This window comes from Leptosomus discolor, chromosome 6 (assembly GCF_034619465.1).
Source record: "Leptosomus discolor isolate bLepDis1 chromosome 6, bLepDis1.hap2, whole genome shotgun sequence".
Classification (NCBI taxonomy): Eukaryota; Metazoa; Chordata; class Aves; order Leptosomiformes; family Leptosomidae; genus Leptosomus; species Leptosomus discolor.
Genome location: NC_141396.1, coordinates 10,856,981 through 10,877,519, shown reverse-complemented (window position 1 = coordinate 10,877,519; position 20,539 = coordinate 10,856,981). Strand labels below are relative to the sequence as shown.

Below are 20,539 nucleotides of genomic sequence, written 5' to 3'. Positions count from 1 at the left end.
TCCAGTCCATGGAATTTTTGACTGTCATTTATCTTGTGCAGTTCATTTCTTAGTCTCTGGTTTCTTTTCCATTGCACATAGATTCTTCTTGGCTTTTGTACAAATCCATTATAAATGCTACGTTTTTCAAGTAATGGATGCAAACTAACAAGATTCCCTTGTCTAGGGGCTTCTGCTACAGTTATCAGTCCTTTTTTGTGACTAGGATTTGCACTGGATAGATTTACATAGAGACAAAACGGTTTCCTCTAAAATCCTGAAAAAGTTCAAAGGGATTGCAAAGTGTACGAAAATGCTATGTTAATTGGCAGCAGCTCAGTTCCTCCAGGGTAGGGAGAAAGAAATAACTAGTGGCAGTATCTTCCATTCACTGGAGAACTGTGAATTTTCTCAGGTTTCTGGCAGCAGTTTGTTCCTACAGGGGAGCGGAGTTGATGTTTATACCGGCAGCCAGGAAATCCAGCTGACTGTCACTCTTCTTTGCTTCTGCCAAGTTGAGGAGTGACACAAAAATGTATTAGTTAGTCGACGGTTGCAATTTTGTAAAGTTAGAGCAATGTTAGGATAAAAAGACTTGCATCAAAATTTTGAGACAGTCTCATGCCATTGCCCTGTTGGAAATGCCTGCAGCCCTACTGGCTAAACAGTGACTTCCAAGAGAGAGCAATTTCTGCACCAGCAGTGAATGCAGTTTATCTTCTGAGATGTGGGAGAATTCGTTGTCAGCATGTGTTTGTTGCTGGCCTATTTCTCTGTGTAGGCAGATGGGGGAATTGGTACTTGCTCCCAGGCAACAGGGAATGGGAGAGTCTAGAACTAGACACTATTGAAGAGGAGAAATGCGCGTATGTGGAAGAAATGCATCAGAGCACTAGGAGTTACGTGATCAAAAGAACATAAGTTTGTGTTCAAAGCAAAGGAGCAAAATAAACCATGAGAGAGGAAGGAACAGATTGTAATAACGGGAAAGAACAAAGAGCCCAAAACCCAAGGATGGCATTCAGCAGAAGATCAAGGAAAGAAAGTGGAGTGAAAAATGGAGCAAAATACTGAAAGGAAACAACAGCTCTGCTTGGAAAAATCTCAGTTATATTCAAAATAGTGTTGTTACAACTAAATTCTCTATATAATTCCAGTTTCTAAGTACTAACATTTTGTAAGTTTGTATGTGAGAGTTTGAGAATCTTTTTCGATTATTCTGTAGTCAAATAGCAACTTGTTGGAAACTATATATAACAAAATGATTCAATTGTGAGTTCAGAGAGGGAAAAGGAGGAAGGAAAGGAAATATTATTTTAACTCTATAAGCTGCAGGGCCACCTGAAAGTAGGAAGTTGAAAATACTTGCTGAAACTGCTTTTGAGTGTTCTGCATGAATATTGTCCTGAATGAGTTGTGACCTGTTTGACTGTAAGCAAAGCATCTAGAGTTTATGTAAGAGCTTTAGCAGACCTTTAGGGAAAGCAGATCTAAGTACTTTTAAAATTAATTCACTTTCATAAATTCAGGGAAATTCTTAACTGGAAATGATACTGTCAGTTTTGGGTTATGATCAGCGTACAGGTTTGATGGGTAAAGTTCTTGGCTCTTCCAAAAGGCACGCAGATGTGAGCTTGCAAAGTTAAGTGTTGGTCTGTCTAAATGGAGTTGCAATCTCAGCTGGATCCCGCTGTATTTGTCTTGGCCTTTCTTCCTGTGTGAATTAGCGTGTGCACGGAGCAGATGATGTTTCTCAATCATCTTGAAGTGTGTGTTTCATTTTAAATAAATCACATTTGTGAAATGAATTGAAAAACTATATACCTCAGTTTACACTCTTTTTCATTAAGTTCTGTATTTCAAACATTAAGTAAATGCAGAACTGGCACAGGTAGTTTTCTTTTATATTCATCATAATGAGCATGAGTTTTGATCTTGTGGTTATTTGTATGCCTTATAGCATCTTGAAAATTTGCTCTCACCCAAGCAGTTATGGAAACTGCAAGCAGCACAGCATCATATTTAAAAGTTAGGAGAATGAAACTTGAGGTCTGTGGACTGTCCACTCTTTTACTTGCAGGATGGACAACATTAAGGTTCATTTGTGACAAGTAATACCTAATTGGTGAGTTTATTTGATCTTGGGCAGTATGCATAGTAACGACAAAACACTGACTGTCACTTTAATATTATTTACTACACACTGTGGTGTCTTAATGAATATATGGTGTTTTTTTTTCTATGCACTTTAGGAAGCCAGAAGTATATTCAGAAAAATATGGATTTAAGGTTGGTTGAGCTGTACTTTGAAAAGTTACTGCAAATATGGCTTGTTTGTCTCTAACTTTGTGATCAAATAAGAACAAGTTGCAAATAGGAGATTTATTTCCCCTCATTGTTAGTCCACGTTACCTTGAGTCATGCCTGCAGTTAGTCGTCAGTGCTCTGCAGTCCAGAGACATGTGTGGATGCAATGACATCTACCCCGTGCACTGTATTGTGCATGGGTAGTTGGTAACCCACTAACTGCGTTAAATTGTGTCTGAGGAGAAAAAGCCACCTTGCCCCATCTTGGCCCTCCCTCTCGGGAGAGGAACAGTGGTAGTGAAAAAAAAGAATAGCTCAATTTTGCCATTAAAAGTACTCAGATAGCATAGCACTGTGAATACAGATGGGGAAAATTAACGAAGCAAGCATTGCACCTCAACTTAAGGCAGCAGCAGTTTCTGATGCCGGCCTCAGTGCTGCGCAGTCTTCCGTGGGGAGCAGATGCCTGGGGAGAAATACGAGAATTGGGCAAGCAGAAAGTGATGCTTCTTTGCAAAAGAAGCTGTATACACCTCAGAAGGCTAGTTTTCAGGTTTGCTTACTGTGTGTGATTAAAGTATCAAAACAGAATAAAAGTGGTTGTTAAACCTTATGCTGTGTTTTTTAACTTGCAGATGTAAATCTTGATTTTATTAGCTTATTTTCGATAGTCTGTACCAGACTGTGGTAATGGCTCTATCTTGTGGCCCGAAGTGGAGTTGCAAACCACTTACTTGCGCTTTCTGGGTTAGTTAAGGTCTTGGGACCACCTACTAAAGAGCTCCTGACACTTAAAACAATCTTCCTATGAGCAGGTCTTTTTCCTGCACATACCTATGCACCATTATGTTGTTTAAGCTTGTAAATATTTTGGTTTTGACTGTTTCAGATGTATAATGTTTGTGGTGACTGCCTGCATGAAATAATTTCTGAATGCAAAAGAAGCCTTATATTTTATTGTAGTCTTTTAAGTACATGGAGTATAGGTATTGTTTATTTTTTCAAATAGAGCATTTTTTGTTAATTGTGACCCCAAAATAGCCAGTTATCTACAAACAATGGGGATATGCAGTGTTAAAAGGCTTTCCAGATTTTATAAACATACTTTGACATGAATCTATCCCAGTTCATGTGAACCTGTAACTATATAAACTTAGCACACGTGTGGTTATCTGCTGGCATTCGTGTTCCCCCCAAGGGTTCCATGTACTGGCTTAACGTCAGGGCACCATAAAAAAGGAAAAAAAAAAGGCGGGCATTTTCCTGAAAAGCTTACAGCTGAAGTATGAGGCATTCAAACGGATGGGGAAATATAAAAGTCCGGTTAGACCATATTACACAGTAATATTCCTATTACAGAAATGAGTACTGCACAATTAGTGCTGAAAATGGGATGGGTATATTCAACAAAAAAAATAGCCATCAAATAAAGGAGGTGGAATAGGAACTGTTCCTATTCTGTCATGGCAGCACAGAGGCAAATTTTACATGTAACATTTGTTATCAGTCCAAGAGATGGTACTCATTCCTTTTAAAGATTCAGAATTGGTATTGGTTTTGGTTATTCTGACCTTCAACTTAAAGGAAAAAAAAAAAGAGGGGGAGAAGTCGTAGATACATAGGCAGAAACGTTGTACAAAACTTGACTAAACATTTAAACATTTTTGGCATTTAACATTTTGTCTCTTTAACAATAGCTTTGGATCAGTCAATGGGGAAGATACATATTCACCTCTCATACCTCCTACAAGTTCTGTTTAAGATCATTACTAAAATGACAACTGCTGTTAAGCTTTGAAAACATTTGAGGAGATAAGCAATGGAGTTTCATTTGATAAAGTTAGCTCTTTTGTCTGACTCTGAAGTACCACCTGAGTCCAGAAGCTCACCTGAACAACTGCTACAGCTGTGTCAGTTATATTCTGCTGCTTTTTGCAAATACTGCTACCCTTATTTCAGGTTCAGTCACCTACCCAGACAAATAGTCATATGGCTATAAGCGTAATGGATGACATTTGTCAAATGACAAGCTAGTGGCGTATATCTTTATGTCCAGAGTCTTCCATAGCTTTCCAGTTTGAGCTAGAAGTTTAGAGACTCAACTGTTGCTGCTGGATTATTTTGTTTTATAAAGCAAAGCATTATTGCTCTATAGTTACAAAGTCATAAACCGTATGTGGGACAGATGTGTATATCTTCTTAGCTGGATCCCAGCGAGGTTGTTAAGAACAGGGAGCCCACCATGCGTACACGTCATGTAAGCGTGTGCACCCTGCCTGGGCAGGCACGCACGCCTGTGGTGAAACCTGATCTTGTTGACAAATTTGAAACTTTTCAAATCGGATGAGTTTTCGCTATGTGAGTAGTACAGCTCTTTTGAACAGGGCTGTGGAGGATTTATTTTAATGCACACGAGATCGAACTGATTAAGTTTCAGAAGAAAGAATTTGAAATATCTGACCATGTACTTTAACAATCTAATTTTGAGAAAGCATTTTGTGAACGGAAGTTCCTTCACTGTGCCGTTTTTATAGATATTGTCGCTTTCTTGAGGTGAGTAATCAGTCCTCTATGCAGTACTCAAACTGCGCTATACAGAGGCACTGTTTTTTTTTTTTCCTCTGTTCCTTTTCTAATAACTTCTGATACAACATTTGTCTGCTTGGCTGCTGGCAAATTCCACGTGTTTTTCAGTTTGTTTTTACTTGTGTCCCCACCTTGGTAAGAAGGTGGAGGTATTTGACATTTTGCGGTGACTTTACTTATAATACTGCTAATTTAAAGTGATTCAGGAAAGAATGCTGGAGCGGGGGTTGGTTGTTTGGTTGTTTTTTTTGGTGACACTCAAGGCCTAAACTGAGTTTTTGGTTGAAAGATTAAGAGGTGGTATAACTTAGATCCCCTGTAGAAAACTCACCTTAATTTGTTTACATCCTAAGAATCTTTTTATAGTTTTGTGTGGAAGTACACAAGGAGAAGGAAGGAAATTTATTTTACCATCGAATTGACTAGTGATGACTTGTTTTTCCTTAGAGGAAAGTGTGGAAGATGGGAGTTAACATGCTTAATTTGTAATTAACCTGAGGGGTTATGATCATTTTAGCTGAGATTCCTGAGAGGCCAGACCACAGAAGCACACCTTACCTCCCGAGTTTTATAATTCTGTAGGTATTGCTTACAAAGAATCCTCCCATGTTTGACCATGAGATGCATCTAATAACACAATATGTGAAGAGAGAATGTGCTGGTTAAGGGCAACCAAGCAGCAAATTTTTAATGTCAATGAAACTAATTTCTTAAGTAGATTCTTCTCTCAACCAGCTTCACCTTGATACTCGTAGGAAATTCTGTCTCTCTCCAGAGGTGTTGCTCATTTGTTAACACGTAGGGATAAGACTGGTGAGTTTTGTGGCTTGCTGTTTGTCGGTCCTTCAGCAAGTCAGTGACTGTTACAGTGGAGGTGATTCACATGATTTTAAGAAAAACCAGTTTGTGGAGCACCAGGCTGTGGCTGAGTGATTACCAATAAAGGTGCTTTCAGGAAGTGATTTGTTGGGTCTGATAATTCTTGTGTCTGGCTGGGGGCTATGAACGTAAGGCATATTGACTTGTGTAGTGCTCTGTAAGCATTCATGCCTCTTTCTTTCCTTTCTCCCTTCACACACAAAATGTTTCTATATTAAATGCAGGTGAAAAATGGTCCATGGCAGAATGAAATCCTTCTGTAAAATATGTTTTAAGGCATGTAATAGAAATTCATCATGATACCAACTCTGCCTTTTTCACTGAACATGTTTTCTCACCTGGCAGTCCTTAGACATGTTTGATTGTGAGCCCTCATCAGCCTTTCCCAGGTAGAGAACTATCATTTCTCTATTTACCATGTAATTCATTCTTACATTAAAACTTCTGCTTCTCGAAGTAGTAGAATTAAATCTGTTCGCTGTTCTTCCTGGCAGATAGTGGAAGAAGCAATGTCCTCTCGAAATTACTTCTAGCCAGCTGGTGAGTAAAGTGACTTCGTATACAGAAGGTGAATACTGGTTTTAGGGGGGCAGGAGGAGGAAGGCTTTAATGTTTCCCACTTTCTCAGTGATTTCTTATTTTAGTCGAGTGATACTCCCCTACCTGTCATGCAAAAAGAAGCAAGCTGTCATTGTCCTGCTTTTGATAGCAGCAGTAATAAAGGTTCTGCAATTGGAACATGGTGTGGGATGAGATGACGCATAAAGCAGAACAGAGTGTATCTCACTCTCCCTTCGTTGTATGGCTCACCTGCACTCATATAAGTAGAAGTTTGATTTGGTTTCTATCATGAGTTCGAAATGTAAAGATTTCAAGAAAAAACAGCAGACAAGCTGAACAACCCCCCCCCCATCATTTTAACATGCTTGCTTTTCAGACTAGAACTGCACTCTCAGGTTCCTTAACTTGTTATTACTCTTTTTTTTTTTTTTTTCCCAGCTAGAGTGAAGCTAATTTGTGTTTGACTGAAAAATAGGGAAAGATAGTGCTACTGATAAAGCGAAAAAATAAGGAGAAGGTGCTGTTTTGACACTGGAAGGATTAAGTATAGCCTTTTTCAGATTTCTTGATTTGTTTGTTCAGGGAATGACACTAGATGGCACTGTTTGTTTGCAAAGCAAGTTGTTTTTTTTTTTTCCTTTCTCCCCCCCTTCATTTTTTTTTTCTGGGTTTTTTTTTTTTTTTTTTGCTTTGGTAGTAACTGAAATTACTGTTTCATGAATAAAATATTTCTGGTGGGATTTGCATTTCTATATTGGCTGAAGATACTGTGTTGAATGTTTTATTAACCAGCCCAGTGCAACTGTCAGCCTATTAAAGAGATCCAATGGACCCTGTTTAGCTAAATAAACTAAATAAATCCAATTCGTCAAATTGTGTTCCTGGCTGTTTATTTTCCATTCTTTTGATGTACAGTTTATTTTAAGTTAAAGCCACATAGTTTTAAAAATTAATGTGAAAATAGAATTTAGTGATTGAAACATGAGGAGACTAATTGCCATGGTCAAAAATAGCTTTGCTTTATGGTGAAGTTGCCATCTGGTAAATGGTGAACTTTTTATTGGTGACTGATTAACTGTCCTATGACAAAAATTAGTTTGGCAAATGAGGGGTTAATGGCTTTTTTTGCCTGTTTTCTGGATTCTGTTGCTTTCATTAAATGAAACTTGAAATATAAGCATGACTGTTAAAAGTAGCTATTTCTACCCAACTTCAAGAGGTTTGTGCTTCATCTTGATATTTTCTCAATCAGAATTCAAGGGGAAATTTTTATATGATCATTACATATTAAACGCTTGTTGAAATTCCAGTTTCATCATAGGCAAATATTAGAGCATGAAAAAATCTCTTTGCATAACTGAATATATTGTACGTCTGGTTGTCAAACAGATGTCAAACATTACAAATAATAGCATTCATTATATTCTGCTCGTACAAATGATATTTTAGTTACCTTGTTTTTTGCTGAAACCCTTTGCCATAGAATAGCAGGAGACAGGCTATAAATTTATGGTAATGTTATGGGCATAGTAAAAATTTTTCTCCCAGTTAAAAATTCCTGTAAATTCAAGTGTATTCTAGGTTTGTTAGTAAGCAAAATGAGGAAACAGTGATGGATGTATTCGCTCTTTCTTCCTGATACTTTCCATAGCTGCTTTAGTGATGTTATGTGTTAAATTTTGTGTGTTTTACAAGAAATTTAAGTTGCAAGTATTGTGTTTTGCCTAGTTTTATTTTTATGATCTCAGGTTTCCAAAAGTGGAATCCTGAAGTTTAGTGTAATAGAAACTGATTCGGTTAAATTCCATTTCTGGCTTTTGTCTCAAGAAGTCTAATTAATGGATTAAAAAGTCTTTGTGAAAAGCCAGCGTGTTAGCATGAATTTGGCAGTGTCAGGGATACTTAAGGAAAATCATTCAATCAGTTAATTCTGTCTCTTTTCTTACAAATTACAGTTGAATTTAACCAAAATTGTAAATTTTTTTTGCTGCCCCTCACCCAGGCTTTAACACAAGAACAACGTAGATATTTATGCAGATGTCTTCAGTGTTGGATAGAGTGCAATTTCCCTGTGTAGGCAGACTTTAATTTGTCCTGAAAATATTAATTGTCTTTGATATTCACGGGTTGTAAATATTTAAAAATGCTGTTTAATAACTAAACCACACAATGTTAACCTGATTTCTCTCTGATGATACCAATTCTTTAAAACAGGCTAGTGCAGGTAAAAGGAGATGGACTTTTACAGCAGTGGAGTTGTCTTGTTTCTGGCTTAAGACTTAGTGAGGAAGGAATATAAAAATATAAAGCAAAAAAATGCAGCTGGAAGTGTATTAGAATGATATCCCCACCACCACCACCTTGTAATATTCTTTACAGCGTGAAGCATATGGAAAAAGTGTGAATATCTCTGTTCTTTTGTTTGATAACTTTTTATTTGTATTCCGCAATCATTCAGTAGTCAGTCGCAAGTACAGTCAGCTTCCCTTAAAGCTGCTGTACAAACCACAACAAAAAGTGGTTCTTGGCCACAAAGTCTGTTTAAACTTGCTGTTCTTACTCAGTTGTGGAGGAAATCCCTGCAAAGGCTAGAGGATCTGTAGTTGTACATTTGACAATTTAACGCTTGTATACGTTTATGATAAATGGATCAAACACAGCACCTCCCTTACTTTTCATTCACTTTTTATAAACTGCCTTTAGGGTGCCAGTGCTAGGAAAATAATCCTTTTCCAATATTTAATAAATACTACAGAGGTTTCACTCCTAAAAGAGTTGATCAATGAAAATTAGAGAGAAATATAAAGAACAGATGGTAAAAAAGGAATATAGCAGGTGACTTCTGGGATCAGCAGTAGAACAGAGTAATTTTTCCTGCTATAGTTACATTTAACTGTTTCTGGTGTGTTTAATGAAAAAGGATATTTGCTAACTAAGTATTTGATACCTGGTGTATAAAGAAAAAGAAATTGAGGAGTGTGTGTGGGCTCTGCATGTTTCCCATTGAGTGGCGTTTGTGCTTACTTTCAGAATCCACACAACTTTCCAACATGTCCTTAGTTTGTTTTTTTATTTTCAGTTAAGACTAGAATGAATAAGGGTAGTGTTTGCCAGCTCACCCTCCTGGTCAGAATGGAAACATGTTAGACAGGCTTTTGGAAAACATGGAACTGCAATTGCAGACGTTGTACCTGTTCATTAAAGACTCAAATGTGAAATCTGGCAAGTCAAATAAAAGGCTCGTATTGTGTTTGGTGGATCTTGACTTAGACCTTAGATAGAAAATGCTCCTGCATTATGAAGATAGCACTTTCCTTTCCACTGATTCGTGAGCAGAAGGCTTTGAGCCATTATTAAATTGAACTGTAACCTTTGCAGCAGCGTATCACCAACCAGGAAAAAAGTGGTATTTAATATTTGATTTAAGAGAGAATAATGGCATTAATATCAAAGCAAATTCTCTTATTTCAAAATTTGAAAAATAACTTTCTGTCATGGTGGTCACTAGTTTGGGATGTATAACTGCAAATATTTTGAGACGAGGATCCCTATTTGTAGAGTGCCTAGCACAAAAAGTTTTCTCACCCATGAGTACAGCTCTTTGGCACTGTGATAGTGAGTATTCACTAAATAGAACTATGCAAAGAACTACATTTTTATGTTTATGTGTTTCTTTGATTATTTTTGTTTTATTTGTTTAAAAAATATAGGTTAGTTTCAATATTGTGGATTGTTCCATTACCAGCTGTCTTTGAAACTACAGGTTTTCATGTGTTATAATTTCTAACATCCTTAAAAAAAAGGCTGAGAAGTATTTATCTAGGATTAACATGGAGTAAAAATAATAATGCTGAGGTCATAACTATAGTTCTAGGAATTTTTTTTTAATTAAAAAAGTGCTTGATCTGTGATGACTGTATTTTTGTGTTGTTTTGTAATTCAATGTTATTCAGAAACATAAGTGACCACGTGATTTCCTCTTCTTTCTGCCCAGTTGTCAGGCAAAATCAGACTCTGTGGTTCAGTTGTGAAAGCTTCCCACAAAGTTAGTTCAGTCAACTAAATGAAGGTAAAAAGTTACAGAAAGGTCAGGATTAAGTTAGGGTTGCTAACCTGGGTCGCTTTCCCGGTCTTTTTAAGCCCTTAGTGCTCCTTTTGTCTTTTTCTCACCTTCTATCATGTTGTCCTCCTGTTCGATCTTTATTTCAGTTGGAGGCACCTGGGCTGCATCTTCTTCTGGCACATACTTGGAGTCAGTTTCAAACACGTTATTAAGGTCTTTTTCTATTCATGAGCTACACGTCCAGCATTCAGCAATGCAGATTGGTGGCTCAGCACTTGTGCCCTGTAGAGATCTTGTTATAAAATGCATGAATTTTAGGATGAGCATAATGAAAATTTGGTTGTTTCCCTTCCCATTTCCACTTTTCTTTTTCTGCTTTTCTTTCTGGGACAAATTTTAAAAGTTTCCACTTTTAATTTGTACCTAAAAAGTACTCTGTGGCTAAGGTCATCTGCCAAGTTCCCATCTCTCATAATATAGGACCAGTTTGCAAGGCATTTATATGTTTTAAAAAATGTCTTAACTGAGGAATTTTCTCCCACCATGTATAGTGGTGGTGTTTGCTTTGGCCGTACTGTGATTTTGAATTGAATCCCCCAGTTTTCCTCACTTACTGCAGGTGAGTATAAATAGTATTGCTTTTTGAGGAAAATGAACTGGAAACTCCATTTCAGGTGTGCACCAAACACAGAAATAAGGGCCTGAACCAAAGACTGGTGTTTCAGACAGCTTTAAACCATGTTGAAGAGAGGATGTTTGGTCTAAGAACTGGGCTAAATCTATTCCATGTTAAAACCTGAAATTGTGTATGCTGCAGAAACAATAGTGGTAAAACTCCAAGATGCTACCTGTTCTGATGTAGTTAAATGTATCCTTTTGGAGCAAGACTGTCTTTTAATAGTCCTTCCTTTCTTTATGGAAGATTTGAGCCCTTTGGAAATTTCCATTCCCTTTGTCATACCATATTTCAAACAAAGGAAACCAGTGTGCATGCTTCTGTAGCCTGAAATCTGGTTGTTAGTAAATTTGGACTACTTTCCTTTTTGGAAATTGTCTTTTCAATGAGTTTGATTAGTATGTAACGATCACTTACTGTAGATCGTGTGTCAACTTTTTCACCTACTTGTCATTTGAACAGAAAAACAAAGCCTGTAGTTTTCCATCATGTCCAATACACTTTCAAGGTCTTCAGCATCAAATTTCTGATATCAACAAAGGATTAGTGACTGGTAATTATGATATTCCATATCTGGGTCCCCAACTGTACTCACCACATTTGTGATTTTGATGCAAAAGTGACATGAATTAGTAAAATTCCTGTTATCTAAGCAACAGGAAATCCAAATCAGGTCTTTGAGGGCACATTCAGCATGTCTGGTGTATTGTAAGAAATCACTATCCTTGTCCCTGCCAGGCAAGTTTTACAGAATCATTAAGAGGCTGTGGCATGGCATACTTCTTGATGTCCATAGTGTCAAATCCTAGTATCAGCTTGGTTGTATGATAATAAAATTCTTCTCCATGTGTTGTGCTGAGATGTAGAGCGGAACTTGTTGAAGAAAAGAAAAGCCTCTTCCAGCAAGGAGAGATGCTGTCAACACAGTCCATTCTCTATTCCCCTCCCCCTTCTGCCTTTAAACTCTTCTGTGCCACTGGCTGTAATTTGGCCTGGGTTTGGCTTGACCAGGAGTATTTGAACTAATCTATACAATGGAGTTTATCCTTTCATTCAGATAAATAAGTGTGGGGTTTTTTTTCCGTATAGAGCAAGCTATTGCAATCTGGCTGCAATGACTCACTGATAAGGTGTTGGCTGTGTAGTAGCAGGGGAGATGAAATTCTTGAAATGGGGCTGTGCTGCCCTCTGTTACATTTTTTGGTGAAGTATCTAGAAAGAAGTGAGAATAGATTGTCCTCCTGACATTATAAACAAAGAAGGCGGACCTTTGATAGTCGTAGTCCTCTTGAGGGAATTGAATCAGGCACCTTCTGTAGAAAGTGGAAACAAACATATTACTTTGCTCAACTTCAGTTGAGTATTCAGTATTCCAAGTTTCTTGTGCCTTATATTTTAACTTTTATGCAGGCTTAGTATATTTTAGATCAGAAGAAGAAAGCTTTGGTCTGTGTTAAAATACAGGTGAACAAATTTCTGTGTTTATGGGATTTTTTTTTAACATTAAACAAAGCCCTTTCCCCTGCCCAAAACATTCAAAATGGAATTCAAATTCTCCAAGAATTATAGTCTGTCTGTAAACTTTGCTGTTGGACGCATCACTTCAAAAATAGCCATATGAAGAAAAATGTGTGATGTGCTTATTGACAGAGAAAAGCCAATAAATCCAATTTGATTCAGGAAGCTGAGGAGTATTTTAATAACTTTTTGACATTTTCCTGTAGTCCTTATTTACCTTATCAATAGTTATGGTGACATATGATTGTCAAGTTTTTATATTAAACCAAACTAATAAATTAAACATGTTGTGTTTATACCTGATGAAAGCTGACGTTTTGGAAAGGTGTTAAAATATACTGACAGGTCTTGTTCATAAACTCCTTTGGTATAAATATGTAGATGACATCTTTAGATATTGTTTGTACATAGGCTGATAGGCAGGAAACGTTGACAACGTAACAAATGCAAATGTCAACCCCACAATTTAACCTTTCTGTGTAGGAAAAGATGTTAGTTTTAAGTTACATGTATCTTTTAACTTTATTTTCAAAGTTTTTTTTGAGCCTGTTATCATTGCTGTTTCATGTGCCACTGAAGGTAACGCTGCAATAAGAAAGATTTGCACTTAAGAGCTTTTCTCTGTGGTGTTCCTACTTAAATGACTACAGCTGAGAAGGTATTTTTTCTTCTAATTCTTTTTATTTTTCATGTTTGCCTAGTACCTTCTGAATCTCTCTGCAATATCACCTGTTCATTCCTGACGTGCCAGTGATTTAGACCTTGTAAGTGGGATTCAAGGGCAGTAAACCAGTAAAACTATTTTAAAATGTTAGAATAGTTTATTGTAACAACAGACACATGGCCTTGGCTTTAACCCAGATCAGGGTTGCTGCGTATGCAGAATATTTCTGACTTGACCTTTGTCTCCTCCATGATGACGTAAATCCACTCTGTGTTACCTGCTTGGCTTTTTTTCTGCATCCTCTTCAAGCTGTGGTTAATACAGAATCTTGCAAAAGTTATGCCCAGTTTTGGGTGGTCAGGGCTCTGAAGGTACCAATAGCTCTTAATGGCTCTGAGCAGCCTCCCCAACCCACCCATGGCCCAGAGCTCCATTTCAGGGCTGTTGGTCCCTGCTCCAGGGATGCCATGGGATGCTGCTCTTCAGCTCCCCATGGCCCTGCCTGGCCTTGGTCCTTGCTGAGCTGAACCCTGATAAAATGCTGGCCTGAACTTGCGAGTGTTGGGGGCTGTGCAGCTCTGCCAGATGTCCCAAGGGACCTGTAAGTTCCCTGTTCTCGGTCTTTCTGACCTTTAAAACTACTTGATCTAAACTGCTCAAGTGATGCTTTTCTTTCACGCACCTAGGCGCATCTGCCTGCGGTTGAGTGTCTGGGTGAGCAATGCGGGGTCTTTTATGTACCAGCATGGAGGACATCTGGTGGGATTTTGTAGTGCTGACTTAGAGCATGCATTGAAATTTCAGGTAACTTGCACTGCTTTCAGAATGAGAGTGCCTGTTTTGATCCTGATAGCTGCGAGCAGAGTTCCTACTGAAGCCTGTAGCCTGTCTGAATTATGCCTCTCAATTTCCAATTTTAGTCTTGTGAGGGGCTTTAAGACAAAAAACTTGCTGCACTTTCACGCTGTCCTCTTTCTGTCACCCAGGCTTTTCACGCTGTCTTTTAGTGACCGATTTCACAATGAAGATGAACTTTTCCATGATTTTCTTGCTGCTTCTTCATGCAGGTCTTCCTTTATCACAACTGAAAGTGCACTGGTAGATTGGAAATGTGTTGGTAGATATTTCATCACGTTTCTCACAACTCTCAAGTTGGAAACTCCAAGAACAAGGGAGTGGTTTGAATATTGACTCTATAATAGCTAAGGATGTTTCTGAATCCCATCAAGGAGAATCCACCCTTTCCTTACACCTCGTTGAGTGTGCTATACTCTGTGTGTCGGATAGAGAGGTTAAGCAGAAGTTTGAGAAGGGGAGGTTAGTGTTAATTGGTTTGTGATGCTGGATTGTTGGAGTCAAAGCTTTCACTGTTGTGGCAGAAGTTACGATTTCCTAAATTTTAGTGGTGGTAGAGGAAGTTACTACAGTTTTTGTTGCTTTTCTCTTGTTGTAAATGTGGTAAAGGATGTCCACAGTCACAGCTGGACCTCTGTTAGAAATAAAAACAAAAATGTACCAACAGTTTTGGGGTTCACAAAGTGCCTACAGAGGTAGTTAATGAAAGTCAAAGTAATGGGAGGTTGGTGCAGGCATATAAAATTTAATAGTTTTGGAAGGTTTCAGGTATATTAAACATAACTCTTTTCCAAAATAATTAACTACTTTAACTTGGTATTGAATCAATCAGCCAATTAGCACAGTCCTGTTTTGCATTGTGGAAACTTTGGTAGCACATTAATGAACACCAACCTTTCGAGCAGAGATATTTCTGCAGTTAGACTGACTTATATATTATGTATTAGTTAAAGGTAGCTCTCAAGAGTATTTTTCAGCTGTATATTGTTTTCTTTTTGTTGGTTAGATGGACAGATTTGGGATGTACATCTGTCATACTGCATAATTGACAGAAAACCCTCTGGTATTTGACTGTCCAAAGAACATGAAAGGTATACTTTACTTTGCAACAATCATATTCTGTCAGACAGTTGCACTGACTTTCTGAAACAGTTGGAGAAAATTGATAAGACTTAATGTAAATGAAACTGTTACATTTGATACTTACCTCGTGTTACCTCCCTGTGATACCAGGCAGTTCCCAATCGTGCAGTAAGCAAGTATTGCATGGTTCTTATTCCAAATCTTTCCCTGGGGAAATCAGTGGAAGTTGTGGGACAAAGCTCTTTCATGTGCTGCTTAACCACCATTGACTTCGTTTCCTGAGTTATCTAACTAGGTGGCTGCATTTAATCCACTTCCTTTATACATGCTATAAATTGATGCCTTATATCAGTAGAATTGACCATTTTTTTCTGGGGGAAAACAAAACAAAACAAGCCTTTCATTTCTAAACTGTTGTTTGGGAATGTAGTTTTGAGATTCCCAAAAACTCTGGCAGGGCCTGGGCAGTGTAGCTGCAGTGTACTTTTGGAAGTTCCCATTAATTCTGGTTCTTTAGCTTTATTTAGCAGCTTTTCTGCTCAGTATAGTACCAGCTCTCTTTTTTTCCCCCTAGGTTTTTGTTGTTGTGCATTTCCTGCTTAACAGAATGTTTGTTTAAGTAGATATAAGTGCAGTGAATTTCCTGAAAGTTACTCATTGGGGAAATTGAAATGAAATTTTAAAATATCATTAGGAATGCAAACAATAAATTCTTTCATTTGCTGTAGGCGTCTTTAGGTTGGAATGACTAGAAAAGGTTCTGGTTAATTAGAAGTAATTTGTTAGAAACCTGAATCCTTTTTTTTTTATTTCCTAGATTAAAACTCAGTTCCCAGCTGGATGCTTATAAGTGCAGGAAATGTAATTGTGAGATGATTAACTGCAAAAAGATGGATAATTGGAGTTCATATGATATGTCAAATATGGCTAAACCAAAAGATTTTGTGCATGTTGAAAGAGATTGGCTGAAGTGTAGATTGCAGAATGTTGAGCAAGGACTGTTTTTAGAGATTAATAATCACAGATCGCTGCAAAAGGACTGGGCAGAGCTTGGCTGTAAAGATCTAACCCCTCCCAGGCCTTTCCTATTACTTCAGGTTTTAATTAGCATGGTTTTGGTTTTGTCCTCTTCCCTTTATTGCTGTTATGTGAATTGGAGATTAGAAAGCACAGTAAACATTGTACATCTAACACCAATACTTAGAGATGAAGATATCTCCTCCTCTCCACTAGTAAAGGCTCATCCTACCGTAGGATAACAGCTAAACAGTCCTAGTGGACTTGCGTATTTGAGTCTCTTGTGTTTTTCCCTCCCCAGTGTCTTGCTTCACAATCAGCATGGGGTTTTCTATAGATCTTTTAAAAATATTTTTAAAGTTTGCTTTGAGACCCTTTTTGAAATTTTTTTTTTTAATTTGTACTGTAATAATAATTTAAGAGGTGATACATACAGCGCAAACTGCATCAGTGGCATTTTGCTTTCATTATCCCTCATAGATGTTTAGCAAAAGTGTGCCTGGTGTTTTAAATTACTTCTGCTTTACTTTAAAATAGAAACTTATGTTTGAATAGCCTATTGTTCTGTTAGCTACTACAATGCACTTCAGACCGCACAGTGTTGTTATATTCACTGCATTTTGGGATCATATGAAATATTTGTTCACCCCCCCTCCAGCTCCCAACCTATAAACTTCATATCTCGATAAGGAGTTTCTAACCCTTGGAAATACTGCTTTACAAATTCAGCTAATGACCCAAATACAGCTTGTTTGTTGTGTATGAGTTGTATTAAAATAACGTACTGTATGTGTATTGTCATTAATGATATGCTCATTTTGATAATGGAGCTGCAGTCTCTTAGTATGTAGTCCTTGGGGAGATGCTGCATTTTTTTAACTAAGTATTGTTCTGGCTCCTTTCCTTGATTGGCCCAGAAATAGCAATCAGCTGGGGAGCAGGATGACATGCCTCTTAGCGATCCCTTTTATCTTTGAGATGAGTATCAACATTGTATGCTTCCTAATGGAAGTGTAATTTAATGAAATCTATTGGGTAAACATACTTCAGATGTTCAAAGGAGGTGACAAAATTTTTGCTGGCAGCCAGGACCTGGCTGGTTTCCAGCTTGCCTTTAGCTGCTATGCATATAGCATTGAGAGAGGCACTTAAAATAGGAACATAAAGTATTGTTTCTATTGTGTTTTGGGTTGTGGATTTTTTTTCCCCTCTGTTTTATTTTCCTTAGTTTTATTTTTATGGTATTTGTACTAGTACCCTCTGACTTGTAGGCTTTCCTTGTAAAATGCTTGGGGAGGTCAGGTTTCCCCTCTCCCACCAAAACGTAGATAACAGTGTTAAACTTGGGGCAGGTCGTTGGCACACAACCTGCTGCGTGTTGGGGAAAGGGTGTGTAGGGGAGTGAGTAATCGAGACTACTGTTAGCCAGTAGCTCTGTGAGAGAGTAAGTTCCTCTGTAGACTGATAAAATTAAACATCCTGTTTTAAAGATTGTGGCAGAGCACTTTTGTTTTATCAATAATAGTTGCTGATGCAGAACTGTTCTTTATGAGGTTTTATAACAGATGGCTGGGAGTGGAAGGAAAGCTGCTCAGACTTCCACCTGCTCAGCTAGAAACAAGATTGCTAAAAGGAGACAGTTGTCCCTCTTACCGTTGCTCCCTCCTCATTATAGAGCACCATGATCCCACACACACGCTTTGTGGTAGCGAGCTTTGCGGAAAGACTGGAAAATTATATCAGCAATGCTGTCCCTTTAAGTGGATGTTTAACTGGACAGCTGATGGATCTTACTGCTCAGATCCTAATGGTTTGGTAAACTGTAGGAAAGTATTTGAATGTAATCAATGTGTCTTTGAAACACGGGTTTTCTTCTTTACATCTGAGGTCTAGGGCAGGTAATTTTTCTTTGAAGGCTTCTGTAGTGGGCAGAATTGGGGGACCAAAGAACATGCCCAGAAAAAGACAAGTGCATCATTTGCCTTTGGCTGTTCTTTCAGGTATTGGTGGTAGATTGGAGCTTTTTGTTGTGGCCCACTTTATTTCCTGCTTGGTCCCGTAAAGAAGTCTCATTCCCAAGCTTACGTTTTCACTCTCCTATGTATGTGTGACGTGGTACATTTGATCATTGTGGTTTTACTGCGGTAAAAAGTGAGTTATCTGGACCGGACAAAGTCATGGTCTGCCAACAGGGAGTTTGTTCCAAACGTTCCAACTTTGGCTATGAAGGCAAGGGTTAAACTGACTTTCTCTGTAGTGTTGTTAAGCTTGTGTTCCATGTGGGGGCAGTAGCTAAGGATCAAAATGAAATAAGATGTAAAATGGAGTGAAACATACTGCTTGTTTACAAATAATGGAACAAAATGTGAAAGATTGAGGAAGAAAATTCAGGATATGTCAATGTACCTGCTATTCCTGTAACTGTAGGGTATAATGATACAAAATAAATTTTAATTGAATTGAACTGCCTTCATTCAAAATGTCTTTGATTCTTCAGCCAAACTGCATATTACTTTAATGCTTACTGTATTTTACAAACTTTCTAATAATGCCCAAAGTTTATGCAAGACTCAGGTGTATGCTTCTTTGTGTGTATGCATGTACAATGTCATGCTGTACATGGAATACACTGATGCCAGCTTAGCTTGTGGCAGCTGTGAGGTGGTTAAAACTATATATAATTTAGGACTATTTAATATAGAAACACATTTTATTTAATTTTATCCTTGCATTGCTTCTGGAGACTGATGAGCAGAGGCAGGAAATGGACAAAATTCAGGCAGCATTTAAGTTTATGGCTTTATATGCTGTGAACCCAAAATAATTAAAAGGTTCACCAGGCTTTCAACTCAGCACAATTAATTCAGCAATGGCTCAGACAAAAATATTTTCCAAGGTAAAAAGTTTGGCAAAATTGTGAAACATCCTGGCTTTAGATCTACTTCTTTGAAACTGTCCTTCATGTGAAGTCCTCCTTTAAAGTGAAAGGTTTCTCTACACCTCTTGTGGACCAGTTAGCACTGTAAATTGGTATCTTAGTGACCGCTTCAATTGAAACACCTTGAAGTGAAATCTTGGTGTCTTAGTTTAATTTTTTTCTTCCATAATGTTTTCTTTAGGTAAAAATAAATGCATTGTTACAGTATTTGAGATGGTTGTTTTGTATAACCTTTGTGGATGTGCATGCAGCTTTAAAAGTCAGGTTTCAGGAAAACCATGCTACAACTTGAATATAGAAATACCAAATCTGCAATGATACAATTGTACTTACTGTGTCTGTTCATGGTGAAATTAGGCCTGGAGGAAGCCAAACCTTGGATCTTTTAGTTTGGTTCCCCTTCACCTAATTATCAGTTGAGAGTCCAAGGGAAAGTAACTGCTGTAGGTTGGTGAGATAGCATTTATTAGCTTCATATCCTCTCTTTGCATTTAGGGGAAAGTGCTGACTTAAAGCTTTTTTCATCTTGATGTTTTTCTGAGTTTCTCATCCACCAAGGACATAATTAGTGGTAGTCTGCTTTCTCTATCTCTTTTCCTTCATTTTATTCCTCCTGATTTGTTTCCTCCCTTACGGCAGTCCACGCTGCAGCTGCTTCATGCCCTAGTGCAGAAGATTAAGCTACCTCAGAGGCCACCATCAAAAGTTGCTTTCTCACTAGGTCTATAGGAAGATGCGGAAGCATTACCTCTGACTACTGCCATTGCCATCTTTATCATCTTTTTTTCCCCATTGTCAAGCCATCGTTTGTAGCTGCTGTAAGCTTTTACCTGTGGCAGCTTAAAAGATATAGGTTGAGATTTTTTTGAGAAAGGACCCTGAAGAAGTCAGTGCTCAATCCTCAATGGCTTTCAGAGCTGAGCAGCTTAGACCTCTTAAAAATTCTAGTCTTATGTCTTTTCAGGTGGGATTTTCAGATTCTCATGAGTAACCTCTAAAAGGAAAATACGTTGAAACCTGTACCTCATTTCATGGTTCAGGAGGGCTTGGTTTTTTTCAGGTTATATAAGTGCTTTTGAAATTTCATCCTTTGACAAGATCTTGTCTCGAGAAATGTGTTTCAGGCTTAGGAAGGCAGTGTTTGAACAGCTATGAATTCAGAAAGAGTCGCTTGCCATTTGGAGAATTTCATTGACGTTTTCTTTCATGTGAAATTCCAGTATGGTTGAGCAACCAGAGGCCTTTCAGGTTGGTGGGCGTACCAGCTGAAGTAATAAAAACAGAAACTTATAGTAGAGCTAATCCTTAAGTTGTTGAAGAAAGGGGCAGAAGTTCCCTCAAAGATTTTGAAGTGTTAGATGTTGTAAAGAATGAGAAATGCAAGAAAGTCTGCAATGTTACCTTGAGAAAGTC

The 20,539-nt window shown here is 37.9% G+C and overlaps 1 protein-coding gene across 2 annotated transcripts in view; it reads left to right on the top strand.

Annotated features, from left to right (window-relative positions):
- Positions 1-20,539, top strand: part of VTI1A (vesicle transport through interaction with t-SNAREs 1A) — a 270,856-nt gene that overhangs the window by 13,424 nt on the left and 236,893 nt on the right. The gene's annotated exons all lie outside the window — the stretch shown is intronic.